Source organism: Mytilus galloprovincialis, chromosome 7 (genome assembly GCF_965363235.1).
Source record: "Mytilus galloprovincialis chromosome 7, xbMytGall1.hap1.1, whole genome shotgun sequence".
Lineage (NCBI taxonomy): Eukaryota > Metazoa > Mollusca > Bivalvia > Mytilida > Mytilidae > Mytilus > Mytilus galloprovincialis.
This window is the reverse complement of record NC_134844.1, coordinates 58088878-58097310: the sequence shown is the minus strand read 5'-3', so window position 1 is coordinate 58097310 and position 8433 is coordinate 58088878.

Below are 8433 nucleotides of genomic sequence, written 5' to 3'. Positions count from 1 at the left end.
GCTCACAATCTGCTTCTGGAAGAAGCATACATTTTTGTTAATGTCCTTTTTTTCTGTTGAACTAATAGGAGAAATAGATGTAATATCGAAATAAAAAAATAACCTAATTACAGAAATCGCTTAAATTTTACAATTATTTAGTTTATGTACAGCTTATTTGAAAACAATAATAAAAAATATAGGTCACCGTTGAGTTAAAAAGGTTATTTCAAATTTAATGCCAAAAAATGGCATTTTTGCACCAAAGGGAGATAATTTGGAGCTTTTTCAATGATATAAACATTTTAAAAGTCATCTGGGGCCAAACTGAATCAATTTTTTGGGTTGATTTTTGTACCATATCATAAAGTAATAATAAATAGTGTTATAAATAAAACTTGTAATGAAAAAATAAAGGTTTAATTTTTTGCTGAAATTTTTGTACCCAGGAGCCACCTTAAGGGCATATCCAACAGTTTATTTCTGAGGGTGAGAATTTTCCCCTTTAAGATATATAGGCTATTTTTTACCTGCTTTAATCAAATATGTAATACAAAATATACCTTAATGTGTTACTTTTTGGGTAAAATGAGGTCGAAATTTCTGATGTATTTTTTCCTCCTGAAAGAAATGCATAACATTTTTGTTTTAAAAGATAAACACAAGCTGTTTTTTGTTAAATTATTCATAAGTTCTCTCTTATATCAGTATCTTATAAATTTATGAAATATTTTGTTCAGAAATAACTAAAATTTATCAAATATTCATGAATATAGAATAAAATTGTCATTTTTTGCTGTATATTTATCAAATTTTAAAAAATTGCATCTTTGATTTTTCATGAAATTTGGTACAAAGAATCTTCATACGTAATCAAACTAAATGTCATTTTAAAAAAGAGGGGTCCATGAACTTGTTTAAAAGTTAAATCAGTTTGAATGATAAAAATCAGTCGAAAAATGAATCTTTTCCCAATAAGTCACAGTTTGACGTCTGGGGAAAATAACATTTTACGTTAGCAACGTCATTACCTCCCCTGTAACGGTAACATATGCCCTTTATAGTTCAAGAGGGAAATATTCAAGGTCTCATGTAAGAAATATGTCAAGAGCAGTCTTTTTAAACAATGTAATTCATCCTAAACTAGTACATTGTTTATATGAAAAACTTGTCTTTGGAACTAATAGTTTTGCAAAATTAAACAAAATCACAAGAATGAGAATCATGTGTAAAGGTGGTCAACAATTGTTTTATATGTATGGGTTTTTTCTCATTTTGGAAGGCTGCATGGTGACCTATAATTGCCTATATCAACACCATTTGAACTCGGAAGATTATCTCACTGGTGATCATACCACATGTCCTTATTTCTATACAAATGGCAATTCATAAAACGAACTACTAGTAAATATGACTTTTATATTAAATCACAGTTACACATAATCATTCATTTACATTTCATGATTTCTTTATTTTAAAATCAAGACATAATTTAAAAGGAATATCACAATAAATAAAACAATATTACACCAATTATCCACTAGATGAAAAAAAAGCAGCACAGAAATGAAAGCAATAATCAGTACCCTGCCTATAGCATAAGATATACCAAATCATCTGTCTAAACACTATAACACCCTAGCTGGGTCTAACAAGATTAATACTGTAAGTATACCATATGAACTACAGATAAAAAATAAAAATCAATGCAATTTTTTTCAAAGGCCATTAACAATAAACTTACATGTATCAGGGAAAAAGTAATAGAATCCATTTCGAATTAAATTTGAGTCAAATATTTCTTCTAAGTTTTAGGCTATACTTTACTTAGAGTCACATATTTCTTCTAAGTTTTATAATCCATACTGCATCACTTATATTGTATGGTATCAGATGCTTGTTATAATCCTAAAGAGAGGAAACATTATTTGCATACCTGCCAACTGTCATTATTTGCGGGGGATTTCCCCCATGAAAGCTCTTAAATGGAAATTTTGAAAGAGCAATTTTGTCCATAATTTTAAACAACAGTTAATTTTACAATGGCTGTAGGCTTTAAATGGTATGAACAAGCTAAAAAACAACATTAAGGAGCATTTGAAGGCCCCCTTGAAGGTTTTTTAGGACTGTAGGAGCCATCTTGCACGTAAAAAACCTATGGGTATTTTGAAAAGTTGGCAGGTATGTATTTGCATCTTTGAAGAATACTTATGACAATCACAAACATTGAAATAAACTAATGCAATTAAGAAAACATGGACTGATGCAGCTTAATATTATCATATTTGTGTTAAGTAGGTTTTCCTTCAGAAAAAAAATCCTGTTCTAACACAAAGAGGAGAAAAATCTTGTATTGAACCAAATTTTTTTGTCATGTAAAAACTTACTCTTTTCTTAATTATTTCAAAATAGCAAACCTTGTTTGATATTGATCAGGTTGAGGGACAGTAAAACTGGTTGAGACTATAATTTCCAGGGATTTTTTGGACAATTCAACCATTTTGGAAGCCATGTTTTGAAGAGAATATCCTATCATTGTGTGTAATTTAGAATCTAAACCCTAGCAACAATGTTATATTATCATATTACTATAAACTTCTCAAAATATGAGATTAAAAATATATTTCATTCCAAATGTATAATTGGATGAATTTGAATGGTGATTTTTGGTCAAATTTCAAACAACTCTGAACACATCACAAAATACTGGGAAAAAATTAACAACAAAATATCAATTTTCATTCCATTCATTAAATGGGAAGAAAAGAACAATTTTGGTCAGATTTTTGTTAAAACAATGGACAATGAATTTGTTATTTGAACTTCATGAACGATAATCAAAATGAGATCATTCTTTTCACTGAAACAGCTTCCTTCTAAGAAGATGAATAAGTATTTGTATGAAGCTTCGTGAGAAGATCTTCCTTGATCTTGTTTTTGCACCTGAAAACATTATATAACAACAAGATATATTTTTTTAAAATAAACCTGAAGTAGATTTTGAGCTGAAACTTTCTTTGAAGAAATCCTGTCAATGATCAATACTAGGTAAGATGAATTGAGGAAAAGGACCTGCTTCCCAATGAATTTACACCATCTCACTCTATGACATATTTAAGCAATGAATATTTTACTAAATTAATGCAAATAAAAACAATTCACATAGTTTCACCAATTATATTTAAATAGGAAACTGTGTCATAAAGAAAATGGAGTATTAAGTAGCTTTGAAACAAACACCTAGTGCAAGAGACTGGCCATCAATTAAAAAAAGCAAAAGTCTTATCATACAAACATGAAAAGAGATGTGAGGTATAGTTTTTTGCCACATTTCATAATGATGCCCATTTATTAAAACATAAGCATAACAAAATGAACAAACAGGATATTAAATTTCACAGTTGCCAAAAAATAATAGTTTAAAACTTTGAATTCCATTTATTTATTATTTTTTAAAGAGTAAATTATGAAAAAAAACCATTAATAAAGTTACAGTCACATGACAAAATTATGTCTATGAGCTGATAGACAATAAGCTTTCAGCCAATCAGAAGATGTGTTTAATCCAAAATTAAGTGATTATTTTTTTTTTAAACAGTGGATAAAATGCAAATATATGTTTGCATATTTATTTTGTTTTTAACACTGCATGGCATTACCATCTTCAATAAAGTAATCCTAATATAATTAAATATCCAGGCGACAAATAAAAACTTAAGATATTATGGATGAAGCTTTTAGACAAATATTATTTAACACGCATGATGATATATGAAAAAAAAACTAATGTGTTGCATTGATCAGCTTGTATAAACCTGAGCTTATTTTTATACAAAAAGATAACTATATTCCACACATGGTAAATTAGAATGCTGAAAATTGATGTAAGAAAACGCCATATCACTTGCTTTCATGGAAAATTATCATACAGAAAGAAAAGGAGTAGGTCCGGTAAGGGCAGATTTTGGCCTCAAATTTCAGGTTCATCTAACCAAATATTTTGGACACTTTTTAAACACTTAAGTGTCTATTTCAATTGATTCGATTAGTTTCTGTGAAAGATTTTAACTGATTTAGTCATTAAAAACGCTCTGATTCAAGCTTAAATATGAAAAATCTATCAAATATGACAAAAAACGTCACTTTTCAGATGGTTTTTGTCAAAAATGAAAGTGGCCGCATCCGTGTTCATCCTCAACCTTTATATATGTTTTGTATTATCATCAAATACAACTTTTATTTCAATATCATCAATGAACACGCATGCGGCCACTGTCATTTTAGACGGAAACCGTCTAAAAATTAACTAAAATGCTAAAATTTTGAAGATTTCAGTAATTTAGCAAGACTTAATGATGCTAGAACGCGATATTTGTGCATTGTATTGTCAAAAACAGCTCATATTTATGTAGCAGAGGCATTTTACTTTCCAAAATATAGCTTAAAGATTACATTTTCACAATTTTCTAAAACTGCTATATTTTGGGGCCAAAAAGAGGTCTTACTGAACCTACTCCTTTGGGAAAATAGCGATGAGCAAGAATAACTGAAATCCTGATTAAATATATAACAGACTATTATTTGAAGTTGGAATTATTTTTAATTATGGAATTTGCATAATTTCTTGTGCTTGAAATTTTTAAAAAATTCCAGGTTTGTTCTGTACTTATATGTTCTGGGCTGCACACAACACTTTCTATTGCAAAGAAGATAGTACATTTTCAATAGAATGTACTGTGCTGCACACAACACTATCTAACCAAAATACATTTTATGGAAAGTGTTATTAACCGCTCAAAAGATTATAATACCAAATAAACATAAAATTTGTCAAAATTTCAAGCACAAGAAATTATGCAAATTCCATAATTGAAAATAATTCCAATTTCAAATAATAGCCTGTTATATGTTCTTTTTCAATAGGAATACATGATGGATAAGTTTATTTTGATGTCATCAAGATATAAAATACATGTATCATCAGTTTTACAAAATTGTCAATTACATATCGTAGAATATATCACAAAAAAAACAAAATTTAACAGAAAAACAGAAAACATCAAAATTAACAACGATGACTGGTCACAAAATATATACTCTTAGATAAAAACAATAAAATGCTGTCAATATATATATGCATACATTTTGAATGAGACATATTCAAATTTTGATTTTAACTTAATCAATATTTTTCAAGAGACCCATGTACCAAATCAATGTACAGTGTACTGTAAAATCTGAAATTTTCCCCAAAAAATAAAATTTGTGATTTAAATTTAATGTCATTGTTTTGAATGCACCCTCCCCCTTTTACAGTTCTTTAACATAATATTTTCAAAGAAAAATGTCACAGAAAAGACGAAATATTGTTTATTATTCATAACACAAACTACATGCATGTATTGTTTTTCCTAGTCACAGCATGACGTTCAACACAGAACAAAAAGCTAACACCTTACCAAAAGTCAACACAAGCCCTAGCAATGGTTTATGTGCAATCCTTTGCTGCATGTGTACAATGCTTATGCTCCATATATTATAGAAAACACACAGATACATGTAAAATATTCAAATCACAAGACTATACCCTCTACCCATTCTCTATGCAATCATTTATAAAAATTGACCAGCAACATTCGCATCTCTCAATATATTTTTAATGATGCATCTCAAATACATATCTGACAAAATCTTTTAAAATTTTATAACTTCACACACTTTTTCATACAGTTTAAAGTAAATTAAATTAAAGTAAAACTTACATCTGTTACTGGTAAATAAACTTATTCCTCACCTAACCCTTAATCAAGTCTTTAAGAAATATTTCTGTTCTTGTCTGTTTGCTCAACACTACTGAAAATTATCCCTTGTTCAAATCAAAATTTTATTTAGTCAGTATAATGGCAGAAAATTGGGTTGTTCGGTTTTGTATTGCATGTATTGGGAGGGAACGATTTTCTCAAAACATATTAAGCATTCAATTCACTGTAAATTTCCCTAATAGGTCAAGATCGTCATGGAAATACAAAAACAGACAATCACTATTATTCCTGATAAAATTAACAGGTCACATGTTAATGAGTCAAATATATTTTTGTTTGTGAAAATGATAGTTCAATAAACTATGTTTTCATTTTTACAAGTCAGTTTTACAGGTTGTTATGACCAGGAATTGTGTCATAGTGTCACAAAAAATGTGTGGGCATGATTATTCTACCTAAGACTACAGAATTCAACCAATCAAAATACTGGATTTGATGTTCCAAGCACTTGGGAGTACTGATGAAGTTTTATGATCGTAGGCTATAAGTGCCAAAGAGTAAAATATAAAAATTCCAGATAGTGTCTTACATTGGTTGAATGAATTGAAAGTTAAAACAATAACACAATACCAATTTAAATAATTGTAACGTAACCACACAAACATCAAAATTATGGCACATTATTATTCTAAAATATTATAGACTGCATAAAAAATGGCAAATGATTATAATATACAACTGTAAACCACTTTAGCATGAAAAAAAAATGCAAACTAATTAAAGCATGTAACAATAAGTTAAAGCATAAAAAACCTGGCTGAAGCTAAGCAATTTGGAATGAAAAAGTAAAAGCATAAGTTTATGGCAGACTAATCAAAATGCGTATCAATAAATTAAAGCAAAACAAGCCTGGCTCAAGCTTAGCAAATTTTAAAATGAAAACAAAATTAATGTTTGCTGAGTAACATCTTTTGATTGTGTCAAAAAGAAAGATATCTGTGAAATTATTGTTTCAAAATGATGTTGTTGTTAAATATCTACTAATTTTCACATCAAATTTTACTTCATTTTGTAACATAAACAAGTCTAAAAGCTAATATCCTGCAATTTAGAACACATGTAAATTTTAAAGAACTATTTTATACTGTGACCATCATGGTTTTTGCAAGATCTAAATTTTTAACTGACAGTAAGTTTACAAATTTGGATTAAAATACCTTTGCTTTAAAACAATAACCATAAAATAGTAAAACCTGTTGTTTACATAAAGAGAAAACTTAAAATAGACTTAATTACGTGAAAATATTTCAGAAACTTTTGTAACCATAAGTAAAATAGCCTAGGTCTTTGATATTAAAACAATCTACAAAATAATGAAGCAAAGTAGATTTTCATATAAATTCATATTTATATCCAGGAAAGAAACAAAAATTAGCATAATCTACAATTTTTCATATGTAAAGAAATAGCAATATCTGTTTTATATTAAATATTTATAAAAATATCTCTGCAACTAAATTGCTCTGTCAGACGTAATTATTACATGTTTTGGGCAATGCATTCCTTCAAAAAACACCGCTTATTATTTATGAATAATGTCATGATCACACAGACTTTTACCCATGTGTTTAAATATTTCTACAGATATGCTCAGCACAAACACATGGTGAAGGGATATGATTGTTTGTGTTTGAACAGGACTCTTTAATATTGTTTTGCAAGCACTTGCAAAAATTGATGTAAAACCGACTTTTAGTGTTTTTCATTTCTGAAAGATAGTTGTCTCATTGGCAATCATACAACATCTCCTTATCTTCATTCTAAAAATAAGGGTATGCAGCTGTAACAGACTGTCACCTGCTTTAATAATTACATTGTATGCTGAAAGTCTTCAAGGTTTACTACAGGTATTCCAAAACCCTATAAACATTATCAAGGATTCATGAAAAATAGGTCAATATCATAGAAACCCTATCCAACAGGAATGTTCACCTTATAATCATTATATACAACAAATATAGTTGACCTATAACTTCTATTATCTTGAAAACTAACTCTGACAAATCAACCATGAACATGAGGTCAAGGTCAACCATGTCAAACAGACATGTACACCTTACAAACATACACAGTAAATTTGACCTATTCCTTATAGTGCTCTAAAACCAGACCTCATCTCGAAAACTTAAAATTGACCAATGATCCATGAAAATGAGGTCAAGGAAAGATGAACAGTCTGATTGACATGTACACCTTACAATCATATACATTTGTAATACAACTAGTATTATTGACCTATTACCATAATAGAATCTCAACAATGTCAAGGTAAGATGAACACTGTCCGACAAAATAACATCTTACAATCGATTTATACACCAAATATGGTTGACCGTGTACTCATAGTATCTAAGAAAAAGACCGTATTACGAAATAAATGACTTATGAACCACGAAAAGAGGTAAAGGTTAGATGATCCATGTCAGACTGACAATAAGACCTGTTACAAATATACAGTTCTTTCTGAAAAAATACCTATAGCAAACTTAACATTAAGCATTTATGCATTGAATCAAATATGGTTTATTCGACTTTCCTACCAACTGACATATAAACAATCAATACCATTGCAGCTGAACTAGCATTCCTATATCTCACATTCTACAATTTTTATTGCTGGAGAGACAACAAT